This window comes from Oncorhynchus clarkii, chromosome 11, assembly GCF_045791955.1.
Source record: "Oncorhynchus clarkii lewisi isolate Uvic-CL-2024 chromosome 11, UVic_Ocla_1.0, whole genome shotgun sequence".
Classification (NCBI taxonomy): domain Eukaryota; kingdom Metazoa; phylum Chordata; class Actinopteri; order Salmoniformes; family Salmonidae; genus Oncorhynchus; species Oncorhynchus clarkii.
Genome location: NC_092157.1, coordinates 18417549 through 18436710, shown reverse-complemented (window position 1 = coordinate 18436710; position 19162 = coordinate 18417549). Strand labels below are relative to the sequence as shown.

Below are 19162 nucleotides of genomic sequence, written 5' to 3'. Positions count from 1 at the left end.
AATTCCCAAGTCAAACACACAGAGAGCCTCTGCATCACTCTGCATAGGAAAGAGCCTGTTGTCTGTTGGTGTCAATGTATATTATTGTATCTATCCCTCCATCTATCTCTCTCTCCCTCCCTCTCTCACTCATTCCCCCACTTCACTCTCCCTCACCTTACCTCTCTTTTTTCTCCCTGCATCTTTCTCTCTCCTCCACCGTTTCTTTTCTGTTTCTCTCTCTCTCTTTCTCTCTCTCTCACTCTTTTCAATTGCAAATAGCAAGAATGTATCCCACCCTACCTACATAATATAAGTATACTATAGAATACTAAAGTACTTACTATTGAATTCTGTAGTAAACTGTAGTATACTGTAGAATATTATACTACATACGGTCTTCAGTTGGTAGTGCTTGCAATGCCAGGGTTGTGGGCTCCATTCCCAGAGGGGACCAGTATGAAAAAAATACAGAAATATATGCACTCACTACTGTTAATCGTTCTGGATAAGAGAGTTTGCTAAATTACTAAAAGGTAAATGTTGCATCCCTCGATCATGTGTTTGTAACTATAGTGAATGCTATAGTATTTCATTTGCATATACCCTGCCAATTCCCCTCCTCCATATACAAATGTGTGCCACCCGTAAGTGAAAAACCTACGTGCTAAGAAGAGAGCATAAATAGAGCATTCCCTACAGATTCTAGAAAAGAGCAGAAGCTCGGAACTCTCCGGTCAGAACTAAGTCCTACCTACATACAGGTCATGGAAAAGGTGCTCTTTCAGTGTTTCTCCAGTAGGTTTCTTCAAGGAGAAAGGCCCCCACTTCCATGTCAAAGATAATGAAGCAAAAACACTTTGGTCAATTCTAAAATAATGTCCCCAAAAACACTACAGTAAATACTACAGTACTACAGTATATACAACTATTTTTTTACTACAGTATATATACTATAGTAAACTGTAAAAACGACAGTATATTACAGTAAATACTACATTATTTCAGTCCGCAAAAACACTATAGGGAATACTGCCCTACAATGGCGAAACACAGTTACTACGAATTTGGTCAAAATCTTTGATCTGTTGTCATGGCCAGGTATATTATCTGAGTAATGTGCTATTTCATTTCCTGACACAAGAACAATCCAGTTGATCAGAATATACAACGGAGTATCAGAACTAGCGTTTCAGTCTAGACAAGAATAGACTTTGCAGTAAAACAAATTACGTAGATACTGCGTTTTGTTTTTGTAGGGAAGAATACTACAGTAAAGTCCGCAAAAACACTACAGTGAATACTATATTATTCCAACCATAGCATTCCGGAGAGACTTACAGTTAGTGCATTCATTTTATCATAGCTCGGTGGGACAACCACATAATCACAGTCATTGTAAGTCCATTTTTCCTCAATAAAGTATCTAACAGCAAAGAGGTCAAGAATGAATATTAGTTCACAAAATGTTTTTATGTTATGTATTTTTTGTCACCTTTTTGGGGGGGGGGTGGGGGGGTGAGAGGAGGGTGGTGTGGGATTATTTAAGATACTCTTTGAGGCAGTGGAGGCTTCTGAGGGGAGAACGGCTCATAATAACGGAACGGAGCAAATGGAATGACATCAAACACCTGGAAACCATGTGTTTGATGTATTTGATACCATTCCACCTATTCCGCTCCAGCCATTACCACGAGCACGTCCTCCCCAATTAAGGTGCCACCAACCTCCTGTGCTGAAGAGGTAGGATTTCAGATGTTTTTGGAAGATGGGCAGGGACTCTGCTGTCCTAGCTTCAAGGGAAAGCTGGTTCCACTATTGGGGTGCCAGGACAGAGAAGAGCTTGGACTGGGCTGAGCGGAAGCTGCCCTCCCGTAGGGGTGGGAGGGCCTAGAGACCAGAGGTGGCAGTATGGAGTGCTCGGGTTGGGGTATAGGGTTTCAGCATAGCTTGAAGGTAGGGAGGGGCAGTTCCTCTTGCTGCTCCAAAAGGCAAGCATTATGGTCTTGTGATGGTCTAGTAGCATACACTAAAGTATTTTTTTATGTGGGTAGCTAGTACCGATGAGTTACCTTGAAAAATAACTCCTTCCCCCTGAGATCACTCCAAACAACTATTTATTTCAGCAGCGATAATCAGACACACACACACACACACACAGGGGCACAGCTTTCACTGGGGACAGAGGGGGCATGTCCCCCAACTTTCTGAAATAGCATTTTTGCCTCCCCTCAGTTTTGTTATTGCAATGTGATACAAAAAAGCGGCAGCGGTATGATTTCAGGTGGCTGGATTTAGGACCCCGCGGACACCACAGAGCGGGTCATTGATCAGCGGGTCGTTGACTCCAGGATTTTGGGAGTTGACTCCGACTCCTGTGATTGGAGTTGAAAGAAATCAACTCTTGCTCGACTCCCAAAACACACTTGAACGGACGCGCACACACATACACACCACCTCATTAGTCCTACTTGGAAGACTACATGACTCAGCTCATTTGCCTATAAAAGGCCTCTTTTGAATATAGAAGGTGATATTTCGTCTGTGTGCAGCCCTGACGGATCCCATGGGATGATGCGGCACACTCTACGCTGATAAGCCTATTCTTTGCCATGTTATAGCCCTATTCAGACAGGTATTGCAAGAGCCGTTGCTTTTGTCATTATTAGCCAAGCATATGCATTATTCCAGAGAACGATTCGCACAGGATTAGTTTTCTCAAACTGCCCCCTGTAATTCTTAATTTTTCTAATTGAATTGACTCTTATGACGGAAGCCTGGAGGATTTTATTGTAGGCGTGAAGATATTTCAACATCATGTCCAGACGATAATAGGCTACACTGATAACTTGTGCTTGGCTGCCAAATGCATTGGTCTCTCCATAATATTTACATTTATGAGGTGTGATCATACTCATTACTTTAGAGATCCATCCATGGTAGACATCCTTCCTAATAACAATGCCCCTCATCCTACTGATTTGAACTGTTTATGGATGAGAAAGTAAACTTACCATTTCCAAAATGTTGAGTGGGGATGCTGCTTTGCAATCTATTGTTTAGGACAGGGCTCTCCAGCCCTGTTGTGGAGAGCTAACATCTTGAAGGTTTTCACTCCAAACCTAATCCAATCCAATTCAATAATTAGTTGGTTGATAAACTGAATCAGGTTAGTTACAACTTGGGTTGGAGCAAAAAACCTACAGGAAGGTAGGTCTCCAGGAACAGGGTTGGAGAGACCTGACATAGGACATCAACAGCCAGGCAGGGTTTCATTAAATAAGCTATAGGCACAATACTTTTTAAAGCACATTTATGCCTAATTTAACTGATGCATTTGGCAAACTTCAAATCACTGGCAATATGAAAAATAGCTTAGCCATACTCATTTACAGCTTCATTTACAGTGCCTTCGGAAAGTTTTCAGACTTTTTCCAGAATTTGTTATGTTACGGCAGCGTAGCCTAGTGGTTAGTGTTGGACTAGTAACCTGAAAGGTTGCAAGATTGAATCCTTGAGCTGACAAAGTACACAATCTGTTGTTCTGCCCCTGAACAAGGCAGTTAACCCACTGTTCCTAGGCCATCATTGAAAATAAGAACATGTTCTTAACTGACTTGCCTAGTTAAATAAACAGCCTTCTTCTAAAAAATGTATCCTCAGTAATCTACACACAATACCCCATAATGACAAAGCAAAATAGGTTTTTAGAAATGTTTGCAATTGTATTAAATATTTGTTTTAATTTTTAATTTAACCTTTATTTAACCAGGAAGGGCTCATTAAGATTAAACTATATTTTTCAAGGGCGCCCTGGCCAAGATAGGCAGCACCAAGTCATTACAAAAAAATTACAGACAACATGAAAAACAAGTAATCTAGTAAAAACCATTGAATTCACAAGAGTATAAAACAGCAAATTAAAAACATTGACAGGTCAGGGAATCAGCCTCAAAATCCTTCACCAGTGATTTAAAAACACCAATCGGGACAAGTTTTTCCAGTTTAAAAGTATTTTGTAAGGTGTTCAAAGACGATGGCGCAGAGGACATAAAAGCCCTTTTACCAATTTCAGTTTGGACATTTGGAACAGTTAGCAGGATAAAGTCCAGCGAACGAAGAGAGTACCCACCACATTTCTGAAAAATAAAAATGCCCAAATAAAAAGGTAGTAAACCCAAAATGGCTTTGTAAATAAAAGTATACCAGTGACTGAGCCTACAAGTGACTAGAGAAGGCCAGCCAACCCTGGTATACAAAGTGCAGTGGTGCGTAAGGGTTTTGCAGTTTAAAATAAATCTCAAAGTGCCATGGTAAAGGGTGTCAATTGATCTCAAACACTGAGTGGAAGCATTCATATATAAAATATCCCCATAGTCTAGTAAAGGCATAAATGTAGCTGATACTAGCCTCCTTCTGGCTTCAAAACAAAAACAGGCCTTATTCCTAAAATAAAATCCCAATTTCAGCTTCAATTTTTTTGTAAATTGTTGAATATGCAATTTAAAAGAGAGGCCGTCATCAATTAAAATTCCAAGATATGCATATGAGGTTATAACCTCAATCTCCTTGCCCTGACAGGTAGTAATAGGTGAAAGGTTCAGAGGTCTATTTCTTGCATTAGAAAACACCATTAGTTTTGTTTTGTCAGTATTGAGGATAAGCTTCAATTGACACAAGGTATGTTGAACAGTATAAAAAGCAGTTTGCATGTTTTTGTGTAAATAGTTTGCACATTTTTGTGTAAATAGTGAATAAGAGAGGGCCAAGTTCAAAGCCTTGGGGCACACCATTCAAGACAGACAATTTAACAGACATAAGCCCATCAAATTGAGTGCACTGAGTTCTATCAGACAGATAGTTTGCAAACCATGCAACTGCATGCTCAGAAAGATCTACACTCGACAATCTCTGCCTTAGTATAGCATGATCAACTGTATCAAAAGCCTTATAGAGATCAATAAAAAGTGAGACACAGTGCTGTTTTTTGTCAATGGCTTCAGTGATATAATTTAAAACCTTCATGGCTGCTGTAATTGTGCTATGCTTCTTCCAGAAGCCCGATTGGTACATTGATAAAATAGTTAGTAAATAAAAACTCTTTTAGCTGTTCACTTACAAGGGTTTCAAGGATTTTCACCAGGGGTGACAGCTTTGAGATTGGCCTATAATTATTTAAAATAGTTGGATCTCCCCCTTTTAAAAGTGGTAGGACAAATGCTGATTCCCAGATCTTTGGAATTTCATTACATTCCAGGGTAAGATTGAACAGAGATGTAAGTGGTTCAGCTATGAAATCAGCTGCCAGATTTAAAAAGCAGGGATCCAAAAGATCAGGACCTGCAGGCTTTCTCTGATCTAAGGATTTCAGGGCTTTATGTACCACCTGCACTGAGAATGGCAAAAAGCTAAAAGTTTGACCAGCTCTCACCGGTTCATCCACACAGGGTTGTACAGAGATAGAGGACACTGAATCAAACAGCCTACCAGATGATACAAAGTGCTCATTGAAACAATTCAGCATTTCAGTTTTGTCATATATAGCAACAGAGTCCTTCAAAACACATGACGGTAATTGATTAACATTACTGTTACCAGACATAGACTTAATAGCCTTCCAAAACTTTATAGGGTCATTCAGGTTATCAGTGGTAACAGACATAAAATATTCAGACTTGGCCTTCCTGAGAAGAAAATAACACTTGTTTCGTAACTGTCTAAAAATAAGCCAATCAGCATCAGAACATGATTTCCTTGCTTTAGCCCAGGCTAGATTACGGTCGTGAATAATACAAGACAGCTCAGAAGAAAACCATGGATTATCCCGCCCTTTAACCCTGAACCGGCGGAATGGGGCATTTTTGTTTACTATTTGAGAAAAACCATCATGAAAGAATTTCCAGGCAGTTTCCACATCAGGAATAAGCTCAATCTTGCTCCAGTCAAAATAAAACACATCATGAAAGAAAGCCTGCTCATTAAAACACTTCAAATTTCTCTTACGAATAAAACTTGGATTTGTCTTAGGAACCTTAGTATTTCTAACAGCAACAACAGCACAATGGTCACTTAAATCATTACAAAAAACACCAACCTCAGAATATTTATGTGGAACATTTGTCAATATCAAACCAATCAGGGTAGATTTATCTGGGCATTAAAGATTTGGGTGAGTGTGGGTGAGTTAATCAACTGGGTAAGATTCATAGAATTACAAAACTTTTTTAAATCATCAGACACCGGCTTTAACCAACACCAGTTGAGATCACCAATCAAGATCATTTCACTGTAAAGAAGTTTAGACATAAGGTGCGTCAAAGAAGAAAATGCATCACCGAGAGCAGAGGGGGATCTATAACAGCCAATCACAGTTATAGAGAGCAGAGGGAGGTCTATAACAGCCAATCACAGTTATAGAGAGGCCCTTTGAAACCTCAACATTCAAAGCAAGAAATTCCAACTGTTTACAAATAGTTTCAGACTTTGCCACACTTACATGGAATTTAGATTTTACATATATAGCCACACCCCCACCTTTCTTATAAAAAACAGAAATACCTTATTTACATAAGGATTTACACCCTTTGCTATGAAACTTGAAATTGAGCTCAGGTGCCTCCTGTTCCCACTTATCATCCTTGAGATGTTTCTACAACTTAATTGGAGTCCAACTGGGGTAAATTAAATTGATTGGACATGATTTGGAAAGGCACACACCTGACAATACAAGGTCCCAATGCTGACAGTGCATGTTAGTGCAAAAACCAAGCTATGAGGTTGAAGAAAGTGTCTGTAGAGCTCCGAGACAGGAAGCATACCAAAAAATGTCTGCAGTATTGAATGTCCCCAAGAACACAGTGGCCTCTGTCACGCCTGCTCCCGCTCCTCCTCTCTGGCCCGAGGGCGCCAGACTGCCCATCCTTACGCACACCTGTCACCATCATTACGCGCATCCACGCTCGCTGGACTCACCTGTACTCCATTACCTTGTTGATTTCCCCTCCTATGGCTGTCTGTTAGATCCCTGTCAACATTATTGTTGTATTGTCATTTTTGTTTTCCCCTGTCCAGACGCTGTCCGTTTTCTGTTCCTGTCCGTGTTTTATTAAATGTTCACTCCCTGTCCTTGCTTCTCGTTTCCAGCGTCTGTCCTCACAGGCCTCCATCATTCTTAAACGGAAGAAGTTTGGAACCGTCAAGTCTCTTCCTAGAGCTGACCTCCCAGCCAAACTGAGCCGTCTGGGGAGAAGGGCCTTGGTCAGGGAGGTGGCCAAGAACACCATGGCCACTCTGACAGAGTTCTAGAGTTCCTCTGTGGAGATGGGAGAATCTTCCAGAAGGACAACCATCTCTGCAGCACCACCAATCAGGCCTTTATGGTAGAGTGGACAGGTGGAAGCCACTCCTCAGTAAAAGGCACATAGCAGCCCTTTTGGAGTTTTCCAAAAGGCACTTAAAGACTATCAGACCATGAGAAACAAGATTCTCTGGTCTAATGAAACCAAGATTGAACTCTCTGGCCTGAATGCCAAGCATCACATCTGGAGGAAATGGCACTGTCCCAATGGTGAAGCATGGTGGTGACAGCATCATGCTATGAGGATGTTTTCAACAGCAGGGACTGGGAGACTAGACAGGATCGAGGCAAAGATGAACGGAGCAAACAAAGTACAGCGAGATCCTTGATGAAACCTGCTCCAGAGCACTCAGGGCCTCAGACTGGGGCGAAGGTTCTCCTTCCAACAGGACAATGACCCTAAGCACACAGCCAAGACATTGCATGAGTGAATTTGGGACAAGTCTCTGAATGTCCTTAAGTGGCCCTGCCAGAGCCCAGACTTGAAACCAATCAAACATCTCTGGAGAGACCTGAAAATAACTGTACAGCAATGCTTCCCAGCCAACAGAGCTTGAGAGGATCTGCAGAGGAGAATGGAAGAAGCTCCCCAAATACAGGTGTACATAGCTTGCCCAAGTATACTCAATGCTGTAATGTCTGCCAAAGGAGCTTCAACAAAGTACTGAGTAAAGGGTCTGAATACATATGTAATGTTAAATTTCAGTTTTTTATTTAGAATAAATTAGCAAAAATTACTTAACCTGTTTTTGCTTTGTCATTATGGGGTATTGTGAGTAGATTGATGAGGGAAAACACAATTTGATACATTTTTGATTAAAACTGTAATGTAACAAAATGTGGAAAAAGTCAAGGGGTCTGAATACTTTTCTAAGGCACTGTATACTTTTATACCCTTTTGGTGAATTTACGAGGCATAGCTAGATACAGATTACCAAGACAATAGCCTATGCGCATGGTTCTGACTGTCTGTCTGTCTGCCCCGATTTTCTTTCCCTCGCCTGTTCCTCTTTTTCTTCTCTATGAAAAACACTAGTGTGTGTTTGGTCTTTGGTCTGTTGTGTGTAAAATAATAGCTTAGCCTATTCATTGATAGCCCCTACTTTAGTGAACTTGCACGAGCCATTGCAAGCCCAAAAATTGCTAAATACAGCACTGCGATAGCTATAGCCTACATCTTTTGATTACCAATGCACGGTTCTGACTGTCTGCCTGGTGGCCAACCCTACCTATGTCTGCCTGTGCCACTCTCATCTCTTTCTCCCTCCCTCGCTAGCTCACTCTTTGCTGTGAAAGATGTGAGAGTTTGTCTTCTTTAAGTAGACTACGGAAAAAAGTTTTCTCTGCTGCAAAAATACTGAATTGAGGAGTCAATTCCCAGCTGAATCAAATTGTGACACCCAGAAATAAATATGAAAGTTGACCAACTGAAGGGGAAGATTCTCTGTGTTTGTGATGCTCGTCGTTTGGTGAGACGCAGACAGGGTGGCATGAGTGGTGAAACAGAAGAGTCGTTGTCTGTTCTTTTGAGTTTTGATGTTGACTTGACAAAGTGATGTAATTGCTTGTTTTTGTGTTGGCACCAATGTGTCTGTTTAAACTACAAGCGCACAGCTCGGACACCCATGCATACCCCACAAAACATGCCACCAAAGGTCTCTTCACAATCCCCAAGTCAAGAACAGACTATGGGAGGTGTACAGTACTACATAGAGCCATGACTATATGGAACTCTATTCCACATCAGGTAACTGATGCAAGCAGTAGTCAGATTTTTAAAAACATAAAAATACACCGTATGGAACAGAGGAGACTGTGAAGAGACACACACAGGCACAGACATACATACACATGATAAGACACACACTCTACACACACGTAGACATAGATGTCTATTATCTAGCTATCTGTGTCACTACTTCAGCCGAAGTTGGCTTTTCTCCTTGTTCGGGCGGCGTTCGTGGGTCGACGTCACCGGTCTTCTAGCCATCGCCGCTCCATTTTTCATTGTTCCATTTGTTTTGTCTTGTTACCCGCACACCTGGTTTACATTCCCTATTCACACTGCATATATATATTCCTTTGTTCCCCCCATGTCTTTGTGTGGAATTGTTTTTGTTTGGTGTTTATTGTATCGCACCAGTCTGTTTTTTTCACCCTGGGCATTACCTGTACCCTATTGGGGAAATTTTGGTGAAACTTATAGTTGGCGGTATTTTGCGCTTGTCACTTTTGCCAGTTGGCTTGAGTTGTGGCTGTTTGCGCCCATCTGTTATTGCTCTTGGCAAATAAAGTTGCTTGATCACCTGTCTCTGCTCTCCTGCACTTGACTTGAATGACCAGCAGTGAAAACCCTGACAATCTGTCTGTTTTGTAGCCTTTGTTTTGTCCTGTTTCAACAGAAGTAAATTAACTTGGCTAGCTTTCGCCAGTTGATGTACCGTTAGAGAGAGAGCTGGCCAAAAGTTGGCTAAGGTTAGCTATTATTTTTGCCTCAATCACGATAAACCTGAGTCGAAAGATGAAAGCAGCGGCCAAATGATTGAAGACTGATATTCTGATGTTTTTTTCAGTGCAGTGTGAGTTTTTACTCGTCAGTATAGCTAGCGATGTGACTGCTTTGATCTGTCCGTTTCCCTAGCTAATTCCCTACTTTTCACACTGACAGTAATAAACAGCTCTACAGGCTTCACTGTCATGGTGCACAGTCAGTACACATGATGCTCATCATGTCTTAGCAAGATCAGATTGTGACAGGTGTCCCAGCAGGGTCAGGCAGCCAGGGAAGACCAGTCTGCGGAGCTCAGGTGAATTTTGCAGTATATTAACAATATCAGTGAATGATACAAAGTTCCATCTTGAGTTGATGGCTAGACCTTCAGTAGCTACTGTATTGGATCTGGGAATAATAGTCATTTCAATTATTGAACCATTTATTATATTCTTGTATAATATAATGTATAAATGTACATCAAGGTAATTCTTTGTCATGCGTGATCTTAGGAGGATCAACTGGTGACAGAGTTCTCAGCATGGTCAAGTAGCCAGGGAAGACCAGTCTGTGACAGAGCGGAGGTGAATCAATGAAACACTTTATTCTCTCTTTGCAGTAAACACTGGACAAGCCAGATACGTCAATAATTGAAACTACTTTAAGGCAGTCTGACAAACCTTTAAAGTTGATTTCCAAACTGTACCAAGGGCTGGTGGTAGAGGCTTTTCCCAATGACACAAAACATGTCAAACTAAAACGTGAGGAAGACCTGGTATAAGGTATTGGTGATGATGAATGGGTACAGATGTGTTTGAATGCCCGGTCATGTTCATATGGCTATTTAAGACCATCCATAGAACGTACTATATGCCAGTGAAACTGAATTGCATGCACGCAGAAATGTTATTCCTCTGCTGGAGGTGTAAAACACCAAAGGGGACACATTTACATATGTTATGGTCTTGTGAATGCTGTCTGAATTCTGGCAAAGATTATGTTATTTCATCTCAGCATGTCTACAGATTCTCCCTTTTCCCTGTTTTTGTGTTCTTGGAAATGTTGACACTGGATACTGTGATCAGAAGAATCTGCGTAACCAAGTATTTATAGCGGCTTAGAAATGCATTGCCATTAATTGGAAGGTCGGTTATCCCCCCACAATGTCATAATGGATGGCAGAAATGTTAAGTTATGTATCACTAGATTTGATTTATAACAAGATTAAGGGTATACTGGGCAACTTTCATAAGGTCTGGATGCCTTATATGGAATACAGTATGACTAAAGGAATCTCCATTGAAAACATGCCCGCGTCAGGGGAGATACCTATTTAGGCAATCCCTAGCTGCTGGGCTGCTTAGTCCTGGTCCTGGGGGTCTGCCATCTTGTAGATTGTCACTCTGGCCTTGGCCTAACACACCCGAAACCAATAATGAATGTTTCTCTAAGATCCTAAAGCTGAGTGGGGTGTGTTGGGTTGAGGCGCTGCAATGCCGTGGACCCCTAGGGACAGGATGGGGCGATCCAGCTATATTGTGTGCAAGTAAAAAGAGCTCTACAGTACTATTAGGCCTTCGAGATTAATTATATGGAGAATTTGATGTTTCTGTGTGTATATTTGAGGTGTATGTGTTTTTTTAATTTGACTTTTGTTTCCAAAACTTTCCCTTGGGAATCAATTTTAAAAAGTTAGAAGGAAATTGTGTTGAGAGAGTTGAGTTATGAACTGGACCGGTGGAGGTTGGGCGTGCAGGCGGCTCGGGCTGGCCTGGCTGTCTGGCTGGAAATGTATATAGAGGATGTCTTAATAAAGACAATAAAAAGTCTTTGTATTTTTTAAAGAGTTGTTTGTTTGTTAGGCTATTGGTTACAGGTGCAAGACAATATTGATAATTGAATTACCTTTGATCTAGTTGAGTCTTGTCAATCACTTAAACATATTTAATAATGATCTCTTATTGTATCTACCTTGAGGACTCTGGATATTTCTGCTTACTTTTGTTATCTAAATAGAGACGGCATAGTGGACTGTGTAGAAATGCAGGACATTAGCTATAGATGGCTTCCTGGGGGAAGACATCCAGAACCACCGCCAGTTTATGTCCCCCCACTTCTAAAACCAAAGTTGCGCCCCTGCACATGTACACACACACATACACACACATACACACACATGCCCCCTAGACAGAGCAGGTTAATGGCAGCAGCCAGTGATTGGGTTCACAGATGAGGGATAATTTTGGTCCATATTCGAAGGAACTGATTGCTCCCAGTGTTCATTAGTAAATTCCGAGGTCAAACGTTCCAGGGACAGCATTCCCTTTTCACTCCAGTGACTCACAGCCTCAATCCACAGCAAAGGGCTTAAAACGAGACAGGAAAGGAAAAGGTGCATTCTAATACTCTGAAGAATGAGGTCTTTATGTGAACAGATTGGTTAAAGTGAGGGTTAGAGGGTTTAACACATACAGCCCCAAACTAAAGTTTGGACACACCTACTCATTCAAGACTTTTTCTTCATTTTTTTAACTATTTTCTACATTGTAGCATAATAGTGAAGACATCAAAACTATGAAATAACATACAGTATATGTAATCATGTAGTAACCAAATAAGCATTAACCTCTTTGATCTCTAGGGGCGCTATTTCATTTTTGGATAAAAAACGTTCCCGTTTTAAGCGCGATATTTTGTCACGAAAAGATGCTCGACTATGCATATTCTTGACAGTTTTTGAAAGAAAACACTCTGAAGTTTCAGAATCTGCAAAGATATTGTCTGTAAGTGCCCCAGAACTCATTCTACAGGCGAAACCAAGATGATGCGTCAACCAGGAAATGAGCAGAATCTCTGAAGCTCTGTTTTCCATTGTCTCCTTATATGGCTGTGATTGCGCAAGGAATGAGCCTACACTTTCTGTCGTTCCCCCAAGGTGTTAGCAGCATTGTGACGTATTTGTAGGCATATCATTGGAAGATTGACCATAAGAGACTACATTTTCCAAGTGTCCGCCTGGTGTCCTGCGTGGAATTCGGTGCGCAAACGCCAGCTGCTTGTACTTTTCCATTTGATTGAGGGGAGAAACCATGCTTCCACGAACGATATATCATTGAAGAGATATGTGAAAAACACCTTGAGGATTGATTCTAAACAACGTTTGCCATGTTTTCAGTCGATATTATGGAGTTAATTTGGAAAAAAGTTCGCGTTTTGAGGACTGAATTTTCGGGGGTTTTTTGGTAGCCAAATGTGATGTAGAAAGAGCTATTTCGAATTCACAAATAATATTTTTTGGAAAAACTGAGCATCTGCTATCTAACTGAGAGTCTCCTCATTGAAAACATCCGAAGTTCTTCAAAGGTAAATGATTTTATTTGAAGGCTTTTATGTTTTTGTTGAAATCTTGCGTGCTGGATGCTAACGCTAATGCTAACGCTAAATGCTACACTAGCTAGCCACTTTTACACAAATGATTGTTTTCCTATGGTTGAGAAGCATATTTTGAAAATCTGAGATGACAGTGTTGTTTACAAAAGGCTAAGCTTGAGAGATGGCATATTTATTTCATTTCATTTGCGATTTTCATGAATAGTTAACGTTGCGTTATGGTAATGAGCTTAGGTCTGTAAATAGAATCCCGGATCCGGGTTTGGTAGACGCAACAGGTTAAACAAATCAAAATATATTTTCGATTTTATATTCTTCAACGTAGCCACCCTTTGCCTTGACAGCTTTGCACACTCTTGGCATTCGCTCAACCAGCTTAATCTGGAATGCTTTTCCAAAAGTCTGGAAGGAGTTCCCACATATGCTGAAAACTGTTGGCTGCTTTTCTTTCCTCTGCAGTCCAACTCATCCCAAACCATCTCAATTGGGTTGAGATTGGGTGATTGTGGAGGTCAGGTCATCTGATGCAGCCCTCCATCACTCTCCTACATTGTCAAATAGCCCTTACACAGCCTGGAGGTGTGTTGGGTCATTGTCCTATTGAAAAACAAATGATAGTCCCGGTAAGATCAAACCAGATGGGAGCCATGCTGGTTAAATGTGCCTTGAATTCTAAATAAATCACTGACAGTGTCACCAGCAAAGCACCCCCACACCATCCCACCTCCTCCTCCATGCTTCACGGTGGGAACCACACATGCGGAGATCATCCGTTCACCTACTCTGCATCTCAAAAAGACAGGACAGATTTCCACAGGTCTAATGTCCATTGCTCGTGTTTCTTGGGCAAAGCAAGTCTCTTCTTCTATTGGTGTTCTTTAGTAGTGGTTTCTTTGCAGCAGTTCAACCATGAAGGCCTGATTCACACAGACACCTCTGAACAGTTGATGTTGAAATATGTCTGTTACTTGAACTCTGTGAAGCATTTATTTGGGCTGCAATCTGAGGTGTAGATAACTCTAATGAACTTATCCTCTGCAGCAGAGGTAACTCTGGGTCTTCCTTTCCTGTGGCAGTCCTCATGAGAGCCAGTTTCATCATAGCGCTTGATTGTTTTGGGGCTGCACTTGAAGAAACTTTCAAAGTTCTTGAAATGTTCAATATTGACTGACCTCCATGTCTTAAAGTAATGATGGACTTTTGTTTCTCTTTGCTAATTTGAGCAGTTCTTGCCATAATATGGACTTGGTCTTTTACCAAATAGGGCTATGTTCTGTATACCACCCCTACCTTGTCACAACACAACTGATGGGCTAACAAGCATTAAGATGGAAAGAAATTACACAAATTAACTTTTAACAGGGCACACCTTTTAATGTAAATGCATTCCAGGTTACAACCTCATGAAGCTGGTTGAGAGAATGCCAAGAGTGTGCAAAGCTGTCATCAAGGCAAAGGGTGGCTACTTTGAAGAATCTCAAATCTCAAATATATTTTGATTTATTTAACCCTTTTTTGGTTACTACAAGATTCCACATGTCTTCTTTTATAGTTGTGAATGTTATTCTACAATGTAGAAAATAGTAAATGTAAAGAAAAACCCTTGAATGAGTAGGTGTGTCCAAACTTTTGACTGGTACTGTATGTGTACTTTCAACTTGATTTGAGTGTACAATGTGACTAAGCTCCAATGCTCTGTGAGTCGTTAATGTGTATTTTTCCTTTCTGTAAATAGACTGTATTCATGTGTATACATGTGTGGATGTGTGTGTTTGAGTGTGTATTTTCATCGTCCATATTTCATGTCAAAGTTGCAGTTTGAGTAGAGATATGTGATGGTAGTTAGTGCCCACTGGGCACACACTATTTGAATCTACGCTGTTTTTCAATGTAATGATGTTGAACAAACGTGGAATAGACGTTGAATTGACATCTGTGCCCAGTGGGTGGTGAATATTTGGGCTAGCTTCCTGTTCATGTAAGAGCAGGTTTCCACAGAAATGCAGAGAGACAGCGGTCTGACACTATGAATGATACATTATATGATTGTCTTGGATGGAACCCTGCGATCCACACGGTCTACTGAGTAGTGGAGGCTCTCCACACTGGGCACAGATGTCAGTTCAACAAAACATTTCACCCTGTCATTGGCTTTAGGTTCAAATTTGGGTGAAAAAAATATGAAATTATCTTAATTTGATTACTTTTTTCAAATTTGTTTTCCATGTTGATTCAACGTTATCAGATGGATTTTTGGGGAGGGTTGAAATGACGTGGAAACAACATTGATTCAACCAGTTTTTGCCCAGTGGGTCCTCTGTCTCTCTGTCTCTCTGTCTCCATCACCTTAGATCTCTCCGTCTGCAGTCTCATATCCAGGTTAGAATACATGGTGTGGTTATTGATCAAAAAGCTTCGAGATTTTTTGGAAATGTGAGAAGAGTTTATTGGTATATGATCGGAAAAAAAGTCAATTTTACAAATCACCACGTTCAACACCGATATGGAAACAGTTATTTCTGTTCTTCTTTCAGTTAGTTATACAATCCAAAACAGAAATCGATAATCATTGAAATAATCTGCCCTTTGTTTCTCCAACCTTATGGGATGCAACAGGGCAGGAACAAACACATAACAATGGTAAGACATCAAGCGAGGCATGTTTGTGTGATATAGAGTACGTTTCAAAGGTTTGAAAGGCCAGAGAGAGATCCAATTGTTGAATAATTGAGAAGGTAAGGGATAGGAAGAGCCATAGTTAGAGTGAGCAGCAGTTAGACTTCACAAAGAGATGGGGAGAAGAAGACCTAGCTATAACATAAGAAGACTGAGCTTTCACTTGGCACTCAGACACCTCTACCTCATAACCTTTTGTTTGCGACTCTTTGGTTGTGATTGACTAGCCAGGATGATGGTTCTACTTTGTAGAGTTTTAGTGGACAACAATGCCAGTGGATATGGATGGCTTGGAATGAAACCTAGCGATATTCAGACGGGGTGCGACATTCTAAAATGTATGACATCAGAGGACCTCCGAATCGATCCACGAAGAACTCCAGAATAGAACTATGAAAATAACATGTCGGCAGTCACGTTTTCAAGATATTGGACTCTCAAGAATAATGATGTGGCATGTGACACTTTGCTTCTTGAAAGTCCAATATCTTGTCAACTTGACTGCTAACACACAAAACATTGTGGGACTGTATCAAAAGTGGACTAATGAAACAAATGCCAAAAGATACAGTCGTTTTTAAAGTTTTCCTTTAATCTTAAAAGGGTTAAAATTATGTTGCCTTGAAACTATAGAGATCCTATAAAGTATTCTAATTCCTAATTATATGCTTGAAACATTGAAGGTCAGAATTTGTCCTTGATTGGACAGTCATCACAACAATGCTAGGCCAGTTGGATTTCAACCACCACTTCTATAACCACATATCAATAGTTTATTATCTCTTATGGGATTAGGTTTGCTTGTTTTAGTTTTATTTTCCTAACCATATGCCACCATTTCCCCATAGTGTGTCAATTTCTCATAATATGGACAATCGTCAGAAATGACAATGTAAAATTGCAAAAGGATTCATCATAAACATACTCCCCATATCTATATTGGACCATGGGGCGAGAGATACTCATTTCACATTTCAGACACTGCAATGTCAGTGGGTCTTAGCGGAAGCGTCCATTATGCGAGAGCCAGGGAGTGATGATGTCCATGCTGAGAATGAGGACTATAAAATGGCCGCCTGCTAGGAGAAGGAAATGGCCAGCGTTATTATTTCATCTCCCTGAGGGGAATTGGCCTGAATATATATGCAACATTATGAAACAGTGTTATTATCTGTGCTAGGGTAGCCGCTTCTCGACCCAATGTCACACACACACACACACACACGCTGAACAGGAGCACACACACACATTATAAAAGATAGTTATTATCTGTGCTGCTGAGAAACAGACTGGCTGTGGTGTGTATTGCCCCAGTGCTCTCTGGGAGATTTTTACTGCTCCTGTTGGTGTTCTTCTTTTTCTCTTTTTTTCTGTTTGAATAGAAACCAATCATATCCCTCCCTGTACCACCCTTCTGTCTCTCATTCGCTCTCCAATTCACAGTGATTCTCATTCCTCCCTCTCTCTCTCTCTCTCTCTCTCTCTCTGTCTCTCTCTCTCTCTCTCTGTCTCTCTCTCTCTCTCTCTCTTTCTCTCTCTCTCTCTCTCTCTCTCTCTGTCTCTCTCTCTCTCTCTCTTTCTCTCTCTCTCTCTCTCTCTCTACTTCTCTCATATCTTGTTAAAGAGAATGGTAGTCACAGGCTGATGACTTTCAGTATGGTTGTGTCTCATGCGTGGGCGTGAGGGGAGGGGGAGAGGGTGCGGGGGGGGGGGGTAAACAGTAATTCATAACTGCTGTAGAATTACCCCCCCCCAACCCCAACAACTGTTAGCTTCACGCCTGTCTAGCTACACGGGCTGAGCTAGGGCTAGGTCTGGGGCTGGGGCTGGGGCTGCATGGGGTTGGTGTTTGGGTTGCATGATAACTTGCATGTGCTTCAGTGATGCCGGTTCCTTTAGGATTATAGCATAGTGACTTTCCTCCACCTATAATCCCTATTTTGAAACACACCTCCTCTCTCCTCCTCTCCTTCTTTCATTTCCTCTCTCTCTCTCTCTCTCTCTCTCTTGCTCTCTCTCTCTCTCTCTCTCTCTCTCTTGCTCTCTCTCTCTCTCTCTTGCTTTCTCTCTCTCTCGCTCTCTCTCTCTCTCTCTCTCTCTCTCTCTCTCTCTCTCTTGCTTTCTCTCTCTCTCTCTCTCTCTCTATATATATATATATATATATATATATATCCCTGTAGATATAAACAGTCATAATGACTTGGCACCACCTATATAATCCCTATGTAGATTGACACATCCCATATCTCGAAATGCAGCAAACGACTGACACAAAGGTCATTTTAGAGGAGATGCAACTCTCTCTCCACCTCCCCCTTTCTCTCTCTCTTCTCCAGGTCCTCTCTAATTCCTTCCTTTATTCATGAGCCTGACCCCAATGGGTTGGTTATTGTGTGTGTGTGTGTGTGTGTGTGTGTGTGTGTGTGTGTGTGTGTGTGTGTGTGTGTGTGTGTGTGTGTGTGTGTGTGTGTGTGTGTGTGTGTGTGTGTGTGTGTGTGATGGGGAGCAATGCAGACAGTAAATAGGAATATGAATCCTGAACGGCTCGGCAGCTGGAATGGCTTTTCCGAGGTGCAGTGATTTTCCGAGAGGGATGTTGATGAGGGTTGGGATTGCTGGAGCAAAAAGTCTCTGTGTGTTTGTGTGTGTGTGTGTGTGGTTGTCTGGCTGTCTCTAAGCTATCCCTCTATATCCCCTAAATCAAAATATCCATATTTATTGAAGGCGAAGAAGAAGTCTTCGCAGACAATTACAAAAAACAAAGAATGTCAAAGTATCACATTTTGTCAGGAAATATAGCTAGTAACATGGCTGAACAAAAATATACATTTTCCATACACACAAAAAGCTTCTCTGAAATTGTTGCAAGTTCCGTTTATATTTTTTGTTCAGTATATATTTATAAAAACATATTTTTTACTGTATTATAACGTCGTCAATGTTGTTGGCGTGCCGCAATAGTATGTTTTGTCATAGACCTTAGGCATTACTTCAGGGGGCTAATGCAAGTCTTCAGGACCCAGGGAAGATTCCTCATGTGTGTGGATGAGAAAGAGGAAGAGACAATCCTTTTCATATTTGTTTCCCAGTGTGTGTTTTCATCTGTATTCGTGTCTATCCTAGCTGTCACTGACTCCATCACATCGCCATAGCATCTGATACCCTAAATCTAATAAAGCACTAAAATCTGATCAAACCAAAGGAATCTGATCTGTGTGAAGGTCCCGACACACACACACACACACACCAAATCTGACAAGGCGTAGGTA

At 41.1% G+C, this 19162-nt stretch overlaps 1 non-coding gene across 1 annotated transcript; it reads left to right on the top strand.

Moving 5' to 3' along the window:
* The first annotated feature begins 750 nt into the window (after positions 1–750).
* LOC139420746 (U7 small nuclear RNA) lies at positions 751–805 on the top strand. The gene has a single exon (XR_011635534.1). It is a non-coding gene; the product is annotated as a U7 small nuclear RNA (small nuclear RNA).
* Positions 806–19162: the final 18357 nt, after the last annotated feature.